Below are 12,281 nucleotides of genomic sequence, written 5' to 3' on the forward strand. Positions count from 1 at the left end.
TTTTTAGGACCAATCCGGCTTTATTTCTCTGTGTGCATGTGCAAACAACTGGCCATGATATGAATGGCCCAGTAGCCAGTTTCCCTGATGAACTCACCCAGTTTCCCCTCAATTTGTGAGGCATCATTGGTCATCTCTTAGCCAGAGCAGTTTCATTCCTTTAACATCATCAGCATCAACATGCAACTTGTACTTCATGCCCAGTAATCTTCATTGCAGGGAAATGCTTCTGAAGTCAGAATTTTTCTGTCTTTCACTCAGAAAGACTCCCTGAGAAAGGTCAGAATGGTGGACACAGACAGACAGAAGTCTCTTCCTAAAACGCTCCACAGTATGAACACCTTGGGTAAGAGGATCCTGTAGTTCTCCTGGCATCATGCACCTTACGTAAATGCACACTGCAACACATGGATATAGAGGATTATTAAAGAAACAAAGGGGCCTGCCAGTGAACTGTGACTTAATGGGTTAGTAAGAGATTGAAAACATGTTGTTTGTGTTGCCCACAGTGCTATGCACACCACTGCCTGGACCAGGGCAGCGGACGGATATTGTGGTGTAATTTGTAATTTGTCATAATACAGACTTGAAATCTGAGGACTAACACCCCTCCCCAGTATTGAAATCTAATCACTCCATTTTATCTTAACTGAACTTTCAAACACAGCTGAGACCATCTGTACTCCTGTACACACATCCTTGGACAGACAGTGCTGTGGAACAGTGGCCAAGCAGCTCATTCACAAAATGATTATTGTAAATGTAAAATGTAAATCAGGTTTCTCGGCCAAGTATACTTACCTATACAAGGAATTTGGTCTCTGCATTTATCCCATCCGTGAATTAGTGAATGTCGTATCAGATATTCAGAGATTTGAAGAATATCCAAATATCTTGCCTACAATGTAACAAAAATACGCCATTATAAGTGCTGAAGTCAAAAACGTATCCCAAAAAGAAGGCGCAAAAGTCTGGCAGAGTTCCGTGTAAAATTCCTTTAATGACTACATAGCGCATAGCCTGAGTGGATCGCACGATCGCACTCCCGAACAAACATTTATACCCCTTCTTAGATGCTGACACAACATTTGGCAACTTCAAACACACAGGTGGCGTGAAAGGATCGTTGTTCGGTCTTATCTTCGCAAGTCAGCAATATTGCTGCCAAGGGTACGAACTTTTCACCGTATCACAAGTTCAGAGGTTTAAACAAAGTTCAGGGGTTTATACAGTCAACACAGGTTACACATCGTTCATGGGTTACATGTCGTTCACTCATTTTCTCTCATACTAGCTGTTCTGAGTAGAGCCCGCCTCCGATGACGTCTTTATCTCTGCAGCTGCAAGGCCAAGCAAGCAAGCAGGCTTCGCCCATCCACAGTGAGACACAAAGCGACAAAGAGAGACATAGGGATACAGAGTGCAAACAGGGTGAATTCTGGTAGAATAGCTTCAGTATGTTAATAGTATTAGTTAAATTAGTTATTTAAAATGTTATAAAAGTATGTTAGTTAGGAATAACTTCAATGTATTACTTGAATATGGTTGAGGTTATATAAATACATGCTTTACAGTTTCAAACTTGTTCTCTCATCATGACGTCTACAAACCATAGTGATAATTTTATAGGTGAAGCACACACTAACCTGGATCAGTGAGCTGCCTTGCTACAGCGGCGCTCGGGGAGCAGTGAGGGGTTAGGTGCCTTGCTCAAGGGCACTTCAGCCGTTCCTACTGGTTAGGGATCAAACCGGCAACCCTCCGGTTACAAGTCTGAAGCCCTAACCAGTAGGCTACGACTGCCCCATTATGTCCATTATTAGGTGCCTGGCTGGTGAGGAGTTGAGTCTGGTAACTCTGCAGCTTTACACTTTTCAGAGTATCCCTACTGTGCTGGTGTCAATGTTATGTTAGCACTGCTGGGGTAGCCTGGAAGCCAGGCCCAATTTACCACGGCCATGACATTTGAGTTCATGGAATTCAGTCTGGAGTTGCTCCATTGAGAAGTCTATTCAGTTATTAAGTGATGCAATAATGGGATAATAAATCTCTTTCCGGGTCCAGAGCTTTTAGAGCCGCTCGTTTTTCTCCGTAGACAGCCAAATAACCCATTTTTTCTGCTATTCAGGGTAGCCTTTAAGAAAATTGTCATCCTACTACTCACTTTTTGCCTCAACCTAATAAAATCCTATTTTTCGCGGAAGCCTTTACTCTATACATCGGCAACATCCGGCCCGTGGGCTTTCCCTGACCGGCCCGCGTAAGGTCCGTGAAAGAACAATAGTCAAGAGCCTAGCATAGAGATAATGCACGCAAATCAATATCGTTGCTTTTATTGGGGGCCAAGCAGCAAAGCTGCGAGGACCTCATTGTGTTTCTACGTTTTCCTATTATTATTATTATATGCAATGGAAGTCAATGGCAGCCCATAGAACCGTCTGGTAAAAAGTTGGGAAATTTGGCACACTAATTGGGGACAGTCCCATGATTCATGTCAGCAAGTTTCATGTCGGCAACTCGAACCCTCTAGCGCCACCAACAGGCCAAAGTTGGAAGTGTGTTCACTCACGTAACTTTTGACCCGTAGGTCCGATTTTCAAAATTCAGGTATCGTTGGAATCCTTGGACCAAGCCGAGTTCAACGCACCCTATGACGTCATTTTCCGCCATGATGGATTTTCCGCCATTTTGGATTTCATCAAAAACACTTAAAATGTATCAGGGTTCACATACTTTCTCTGATTCCCACCAAATTTTACACAGGTCATCTTCAGACCAAGCCTCACAAAAGTTATCACTTTTCGTCTTCGGAAGTATTACCGTTCGCCCTTAACAGCCAAGCCAATCAAAATTTGCGGCGAAGCCGCCAAACAGGAAGTGAGCTCATATCTCAGCAACCCTTGAGGTCATTAAATCCAAACTTGGTATATGGACTCATGACCCCATCAGGAGGACGCTCTAGAAATTTGGTGACCTTTGACCTCTAGGGGGCGCTGTAAATCAGTAACATGCCTTTTGGACTGTAGCTGCTGTTGTGCCTAGAATTACAATGTACTAGTGGTGTCTCTACAGTGGTAATACTGTTTGCCCGTAGCAGCCAATCGAAATTCGTGGCGAAGCCGCCAAACAGGAAGTGAGCTCATATCTCAGCATCCGTAGCATCTATCAAAACCAATTGGTGAGCAAACTAAGTACATTGACTCCTGACCTAATTGGGAGAACACACAACCAATCTGGTAACCTTTGACCGCTAGGGGGCGCTGTAATTAGCAAAACCTTTTTTTGCCCGTAGCTGCTGAAGTGTATTATTCTGCCATGGAAGTCTATGGCAGCCCATAGAACCGTCTGGTAAAAAGTTGTGAAGTTTGGCACACTGATTAGAGACAGTCCTGTGATAAATTTCATCAAGTTTTGAGTTGGCACCTCATACACTCTAGCACCACCAACAGGTCAAAGTTGGATGTGCGTTCACGCACCTAACCTTTGACCTGTCGCTCTGAGATTTCAAAAACCAGGTGTTGTTGGTGTCCTTGGACTAAGCTGAGTTCAATGCACCCTATGATGTCAATTTCCGCCATGATGGATTTTCCGCTATATTGAATTTTATCAAAAACACTTAAAAGTTTTCATAGGTCACAAATTTTGTCCGATTGACTCCAAACTTGATGCACATCATCTTCAGAGCATGTCTCACAAATGCATTGCTTTTTGTCTTTCAAACTAAAACCATTTGGCCATAATAGCCAATCGAAATTGGTGGTGAAGCCGCCAAACAGGAAATTACCTTGTAACTCAACCAATCTTGCGTTGTTTGGCATGGAACTTGCTGTGACTGCTTAATGCTATATACCTGATGCAACCGCATTGAGTTACATGACAAATTTGGACTGCTGAACTGACTGCTTGGCCCCCTCATTGCTGCTTGCAGCTACTTGAATTTCCCCTGGGGATCAATAAAGTATCTATCTATCTATCTATCTATCTATCTATCTATCTATATTTTTAAAAGCGATTGCTATTTGTACGCCCATACATTTGTGCGTGGATGCATACGATGTAAACACCCTCACTGATGTTCTGGTGAATAGAATTTATGCTTCTGCGTCGACACAATGCAGTTGCCTTTAAGTCAGCGTAAACCTTTCAAAGTTTTATGTGTCTTATGTCTGCGTTGCTCACCACCGCAAAGGTTGTCAGAACGAACTCCTGCTGTTTGTTGGCGATACGAAGTGTTAATTTCAAAACGTTACTGGCAGATAGATAGTTTACATTCGGATAACCCCTTCATTGTAACCAAAATATGTCTGAGTTTATTTGCAAAGCTTATGTTAGCGAACTACTGTAGTATGATGCTACTACCCACAGGTTGCTTGAAGCAGCCGGCTCAACACACAGGGCGCACAGGGTGCATCACAGTTTTGTGCATAAAGTTAAAGCAAAAACATAGCCTACATTTTTAAAATAGTTTTCTTTGTGCATGTTGATTAACTAATGACAGCCTACTATTGTCTGCTCCACATTTTCATAGTCTAATTCCGCATAGAGTTAATTTAATGATGGTAATGATTTAATGATGAAATATTGCTGAGTGTTGATGAAATGGTGGCACAGGCCTATGGTTGTACTGACTCCTTCACATTTTCATGGCCTAGCCTAATTATATAGATATTGTAGTACTTTTTTATATCAGTCTTTGAAAACTGAAAAAAAGAAAATGTCAATGTCAAAAAATCATTTTCGAGAATGAGGATTAAATAGGACATAGATTAAATAGCCTATTGCTGTTTTTCCTTTGTCTCCCTCACATTTTCATCTGTTCTTACGAGTAGTAAACAAAACCATATGATTTACTTAATGTTATACAAGAACAGAATAGAATTGGACAGAATTGAGTTCAGACTTGAGTTCGGTATTTTGGGTCCGGCCCTCCTCAACAGTCCCAGTTTGTCATGTGGCCCCTTGGGGAAATTAGTTGCCCACCCCTGCTTTACTCTGTTGAAGTTAAGCGATTTTGTTTTACTCTTACTAAAACGGAGGTGATGGTGACAAGGTTTACAAGTTGCGGAAAAAAAAACGGTTGCGCTAGTAAATGTTTTTTGACGTTTTAACAATTGGATATGGCAGTTAAGATGTGTTTGGGCCAATCAAGTCATTTGGGCATCCTAACCATAAAAAATACTAATACTAAAAAATAACTAGATGTACCGCAGAGCGGTACAAAATATGATCGCCGCCCAGTCCAGCACATTTTTTCCAGAAAAATAAATCACGCTGAAAGGCCTATATGATTCTAACTGTCTCACTAAATTGCATTATCCACACTCAATTCTCACTGGTATCTGCTAGACAACAAGTACCAAAACATGATTAGTTCATAGATTTCACATGTAAAATTAATTTTATACAACCCCACCCCCATCTTGCCTGTTCATAATTCTGAGAAATTCTTGTGTGCATGTGTGCGTGTACATGTTTATGTTTATGTGTGTGTGTGTGTGTGTGTGTGTGTGTGTGTGTGTGTGTGTGCGTGCTTGTGTGTGTGCCTGCGTATGTGCCTGTGTTTGTGCATGTGCATGCATGCGTGCATATGTCTACTGTGTGAGTATGTGTCATGATTACTGTGAATGTATAAGTATAAGTATAAGTATATATACTCTTTTGATCCCGTGAGGGGAAATTTGGTGTCTGCATTTTTCCCAATCCGTGAATTAGTGAAACACACTCAGCACACAGTGAACACACAGTGATGAACAAAAAAGATGACCCCTGGAGGCAAACATACGGAAAAAATTGGTCATCCTAGGCCCTACGGTTCTCAAGATATTCACAGAAAACTGTGTCTGCCCTACCCTCCTTTCGGGGGGTCCAGTCCAGCGAGGGGGCTACAGATCAAAACGAAAAATTATGGTTCCATGCTATCCATGTTTTGTGTACCCCGGTCTTTCAGTGTCCCAGGAATCCTTGTTGGTGTACGGTCACTAAATGTACACATAAATTATTTTATTGTAAGGCCCCCCATGAACGAAAGTTCACAAAACTTGGCATGCATTCGGAGGGTGTCATAATGATCCTACACTTTCAATTTCGTGCAGTTTTGACCATGTCAGCCAGAGATATTGTGATGAAAACACCTAATTCTTTGCTTTTTAATTTTTAACTAGGTGGCGCTATACATGAAATAAGTGGTAATGGGATGGGTTGACATGCCCCCTTAAGACCAACATACAAAAAAAAGGTGGACGTCCTAGGCCATATGGTTCTCGAGATATTCACAGAAAACTGTCTCCGGCCACCTACAGGCCAGTTAGTGTATAGTAACATAAATTAATTTATTGTGTGGCCCCTCATGAGCGGAATTCCACAAAACTTGGCATGCATTCAGAGGGTGTCATAATGATCCTACACTTCCAATTTCGTGCAGTTTTGACTATGTTAGGTCACAGATACCTGCGATTACAACACCTCATTTTTACTTTTTTGTGTTTAACTAGGTGGCGCTATACGTGAAATGAGTGGTTATGGAATGGGTTGACATGGCTCTTGAAATCAACATAAAAAAAAAAGGTCCTCCTAAACCCTACGGTTCTTGAGATATTCACAGAAAACTGTGTCTGCCCTACCCTCCTTTCGGGGGGTCCAGTCCAGCGGGGGGGCTACAGATGAAAACGAAAAATGATGGTTCCATGCTATCCATGTGGGGTTACATGCCCACCAAGTTTCGTGTACCCCGGTCTTACAGTGTCCCGGGAATCCTTGGCGGAAATTTGGACATGCGAAAAAAAAAAAAAAAAAATCTGACTAAACCTATATGACCGCCGCTTCGCTGCGCAGCGGTCATAATAATCCCCTCCAACCAAATTCCCCATGACTGTACCCCAGATGAATACTGTGGTAAATGTTTGCCTCTGCTACACTAACTCCTGAAGTGAAACTAGTGGAGACATTTAGTGGATGTGTTATCCAAGATGACTAGCATGTGAGTCACATTTGCAGTTTCAGATGTAGACATATTGGTTGACACTTCACACTGTAAACCCTCTTTTGTTCTCTAATAGGTTACAGCTGGTGGTTAAAAACTCAGATGTTTTTGTTCTCATGTCTTTTTCTCTCATGGTCATTCATGTCCTGTTTGTAGTTTTCAAGCCAGCTCACAAGAGTTTCTCTTCACAAGTTTATCATTTTGAAAATGGACACAGGCGCAACACCTGCTTCTGTTTTTGGTCTTTGCTCTGATGAACAGAATAATGAGGTGCTTGTGATGCCCCTGTAGAGTACCAGAGAGACTGTTCTATGGATGGCCGTCCACCATAAACAAAAAAAGTTGCTGGAAATGTTCGCCAGGGAGATAGCACCTGCTGGAACAGGCAGGAAACTAGCCCAGCCCCAAATAGTATTGAATTCTAGTGACTGAAAGATTCTGGAAATGGTTGAAGATGTTCTGTGGTTATGTTGTTGATTGTCATTTGAAGTCCTGTCTTTTGAGGTCATGCAGCTCCTGGACTTTGTAAGAAATGTATCCAGAGTTTATGGAATGAATGTGTGATTTTAAACTATATGCAATTTAAAACTCACTAGCACACATACTCCCTCACACATATCACATTCACACACACACACACACACACAAACACACAATGTATTTCTGTCTCTAATATAGTCTCTCTCTCTCTCAAATGTAAATCTCTCTATCTGTCCTCTGTCTTTTACTGTTGTAGTGAGAAATTCCAGAGTGTATGTATTTTAACATTTGTTTGGATCATCGCTACCCAAGGCCTTTTGATTAAGCCAACCCAAATCGCATACGTGCGTGACCTTTGTCATGCCACATGATGGGGGCGATTAATCATCGTTGATATGTTTTTCTCTTAACACAATCATTGAAGAGTGCTACTTGCTTTATCATAATGTGGGCCCCTCACGAGACAAGGTACGACTGGAGAGAGAGCTCACGTGAGGCGACGGAAGGGGGATCACTAGAAATGTATAAGCAAGACAATTTGTATTTTGTCTTTGAGTTGGTACGGTTGTAACGCTGGGATGGCCTACATTCTGTATCAACTCCCGGATTCCTTAATAAACCTCAAGGTTTTTTTTTGTCTTTGCCACTGCTCGGTTTGGACTGTCTCCACTTTGTTATGTAGTTGATTATTTTTTACACTACACTTTCCTCCTCCAGGTCTCCCATTCTGATGCCATTTTTCCTCCTCCATCCCAAAGCAGAAGTCAAGGTCTCTCTATTTATTCTACTGCCTATGTCTATTTTCCCATCTGTTTGCCCAACCAGTCCATCCAATTATCCGCCATACCATTCCTCCATCTGTCTTTTCTTTACTGTCTGTTTTTTCGTGTTGACATCCATCTCAACGGGGAGCTGGTGGACACACACACAGAAGTGACCCTCTCCGCATTTTAGGAATTTCATCACTCCCACCCTCCCATACTCATTTGACACATTTGCAGGTCACTTGACCTTTGAGACAGGGGAACTGAACCTCGGTTTTTGTGTGAACTTAATCTCCAATAGAAACCTTCCACTGTTAATTTTTAACATAACTAAAAAATGAATGAATTTTCTAAATTGCAGTGTGTACCTTATCTAAGGAGTTCCGTACACAAGGTAACTTTACCTGAGATTATGGTGCATACAATCCCTCTGTGTGTGGTATGTTTAGTCTCTTAATGTTCAGTCTTGAGTTACCGTCCTTCAGTGGTCTTGGACAGCTGATAGAGGGCAATATGGGACAAGCTTGTTCATTTCTTGTTGCTTGTACCACTGCATCACTGTTCATAATCCTCTTTTTCATGCCGACCTAAAATAAAGAAGTTGAGAAAGACCTTAGTTCAGCTTTATCCTTAGACTCATCATTAGAAAGACCTTAGTTCAGCTTTATCCTTAGACTCATCATTAGCAGTTTTGTATTCATACAGTGTCTCTAATCCTTAAGCATGGTGTAAACTGTGGCAAACAAATACAGAACGATGCACAGGGGAAGCTTTGAATGTACATATGCACAAATATGACAGACATAAACACAAAAAGAGAGGAATGCCAGACAGGGCTTAACATTCTCTGGTTATAATAGATCTATTAATCTATTAATATAATAGATGGTTATATATAATGGCTTGAAATGTGCTGATAATATCACACAGAGAAATTGTCCTTGCTCGAAGCCCTGATACCCGTTACAGATGGCCAGTTGACTCCTTCTTAAAGATGTTCCAAAAACCAACCTCTCTCTGCTCTGTCAGTCTGAAGTCTGTGCAGAGTTCTCTGAGCAGGGGGAGGGGGCAGGAAAAGGGAAGGAGAGAAAGGGAAAAGCGTGCTTGCACAAACGTGGACCGCTATTTGGAGACACGACCACAGAAATGTTCTAACAGTGAGTTCATCTGTTCTAGATCTGCCCAGCGGCCCTCACAACTATCGTCTGGAAGACTTGGCCTACGCCAGGAGCAGGGACAAAAGTGACTCTGCTAACATCGGTGAGGCGTCTTCCTGTTCCACTGCACAACCCGTCAGTTTTACTTTTTGTAAGAAATATATAATCATAGCTTGGTACACTTGGCAGATGGCTGTATTTCTGTGAAAAATCATCACACTTAGGTTCAGGAGAATTTAGGCAGCACAGAACAACCTGCAAAAATAGGCATACCATATAAATAGCCTAAATGGAAGGCATTTTAAGCACTTAAGCAAAAAAAACTATTGAAGAGTAGACGAGTGTGTGTGTGGAGGGGGGGGGGGGGGGGGGGTTGTGCATGTGTGTTAGAACAGTCAGACCAATGAAGAGCTGAAAGTGTCTCCCCTTTTTGATTATCCTTGGCATTCAGACTTGTCTCCCTGAGCCAAAATAAACATACTTAACACATCTAAATATCATTATTTGTGTGTCTTTTAAACAGTGTGTTTCCAGAGTGTTCTTCAATCATAATGGACAAACAGGATGTTAAGATTTTAGTAAGGTCACACAAAGTCCACAACCAAAACAAATCACAACTAACGGGTGTACAACTGAGACACAGTTTGCCAAAAAGCACACTTATGACTGTCTGTTAGATGTCAACATTAGAGCACTTAAAAACAACTCAAAACAGCACACAAGGCTGATTTGTTTTTTCTTTTTTCATTAGATGGGCTTGCACCAGAAGTACCATGGTATCTCAGCAACAACAAAAATGATTGCCCTATATACTGTCACAGCAATCACTGGCAAACCATGAGCAAGTTTGCCTTATTTTGATGAAACGTGTTCAGAAATCGTGTATCTGAATAACTAGGAGACGGCTATCAGGCTTTTTTGGCTTATCTTGTTCTTCACAGCCTTTGATTGGTCCTGCTAAAGTAGTGTGTTTAAAATAAGTAGTCAGGAACTACACAAAACATGTTTAATTGTTATGTAGTCTATTGTTTAGTGTTTTTTCCTTTGTAAATGTTTTGTTTGGATGTATCACAATTCAAATGGACCTAATTAAGTAGGATGTGAATAGAAATGAGATATGTTTAATGAATATGTCTATATACAGTGTGTGATGTTTTTCTAAGGAGTCATTGCGTGGCATCCCCTCTTCTACCCGTACCTAAAGAGAAGCACCTGAGTGCCTCAGTGGTGGAGTACTTCCAGCACCTCATCCAGCAGGACCACCCCCACAGGCCAGCAGTCACCAGAGCTGCGTTTAAATGGGCAAATATAGGCCAATGTTCACTACCGTTTGCAAACAGTGTTCTGTTTGCCTTGAGGTCTCCACGAATGTTTCTGAACACTCGCAAACAGTTTGAGGAGGTAGTTCTCTATGAACATACAGTGAGCTGGGCGAAGGGTTACTGTTAAAATAGAATGTTAAACACCAAATCGTTCAAATTTAACTGTTCAGAGAAAACATTCGCCGAGAGCGTTTGCCACTGTTGCTGAATCTGAACACACCACAGATGAGAGCCTGTAGTCATGAGGAAGCAGAGGAGAGGCCCGGAGAGAGTTCAACTGTGTATTCAGAGGCATCAACTACAATGAAGAGGCACCAATTACACTGAAGGTCTTACTCCACAGTGTGTGTGTGTGTGTGTGTGTGTGTGTGTGTGTGTGTGTGTGTGTGTGTGTGTGCGCGCACTCTTTTTTAAACACACAGAGATGTGTTTAAAAAAACAATGCAAATTGTGTTGTTTTCAATCCAAGTTTTGTTATTTTCAACACATATTGTGTAACAAATACAACACAAACTGTGTTGTCCCTATATGGACACAGAGATGTGTTAAAAACAACGCAAGTTGTGTTGTTTTCAACACAATCATTTAAGAGTGTGTGTAAGGATCCTAATTCCCAGGTTGATGATAATCCTTTCAATCAAATGTGGACTTCTGATCAGCTACTAAGTGTGGGCCTATTGTGTGCTTACTGTCACATGCTTGTCACATGTCCACAGGTGAAGTTAACTAGGAACAGGAAATGCAATGTACAGTGCATACGGAGAGTATTCACAGCGTTTCTTCCACATTTTATGTTACAGCCTTATTACAAAATGGATTAAATTATTTTATCCCCTCAAAATTCTACACATAATACCCCATAATGACAACATGAAAAAAGTTTTTTTTTTTTAATGTTTGAAAATGTATTAGAAATAAAGAACGAAAATATAATTTGTACATAAGTATTCACAGCCTTTGCTCAATGCTTTGTTGTGGCTAAATGGATTCATTGTGCTGTGAATACTTTTCGTATGTACTGTATATATTGTCACGTCCATTTGATTCACTCTAATGGTCTCACTACAACAATGGTCTCAGTCTCATTAACAACTCACCATGTGATCCCTATCAATGTAACCAATCACAAACTGGGTAGCCTATTTAAGGGAAGTTGACACAATGTTCTAGGAGTCATTCTGTAGTCAGACCTCCCACACCCCAGGTGTGTAGCCAACATCCTCTGAGCTGGGTATGTTCATTCTCTGATTGTTTCATATGATATCTTAAGTATTCCTTTAACCTGTTTTCGTAACTTTCACATTATTCATTAAGATGGACTTCTACAATGTGTTGAATGAGGAACTTGTACCTGACAAATAAATTGTTAAGCTCTGACCCGCATAGCCTTTCTGCGTTATTTGACCAATTTGTAGCCTATCTTAGGTAACGGTGTACAACAATGAATGGATTAGGATAAGTTATCCCCGCCGTAGAAGCTAATCAACTGGGAGTAGTAAGCTAAAGCATAACTGTCTACTGTAGGCTAAAGGGCGATGTAGCAATGGAAAGTTCGGAAGCGATGATCTGAATCAAGACA

The 12,281-nt window shown here is 41.3% G+C and overlaps 1 long non-coding RNA gene across 4 annotated transcripts in view; it reads right to left on the reverse strand.

The window, feature by feature from the left end:
- The window catches only part of LOC121689672, a 22,739-nt gene continuing 10,458 nt past the window's right edge, over positions 1 to 12,281 (reverse strand). For 3 of the 4 annotated variants that reach the window (XR_006024843.1, XR_006024844.1, XR_006024845.1), the window contains 3 exons: positions 8,628 to 8,810; positions 802 to 898; positions 1 to 398 (listed from right to left, as the gene is read on the reverse strand). This is a non-coding gene — a long non-coding RNA (uncharacterized LOC121689672). Of the gene's footprint in view, positions 399 to 801; positions 1,518 to 8,627; positions 8,811 to 12,281 lie in introns of those variants that run through there. The other variant, XR_006024842.1, reaches the window with a different exon arrangement.

This window comes from Alosa sapidissima, chromosome 18, assembly GCF_018492685.1.
Source record: "Alosa sapidissima isolate fAloSap1 chromosome 18, fAloSap1.pri, whole genome shotgun sequence".
NCBI classification, from domain to species: Eukaryota; Metazoa; Chordata; class Actinopteri; order Clupeiformes; family Clupeidae; genus Alosa; species Alosa sapidissima.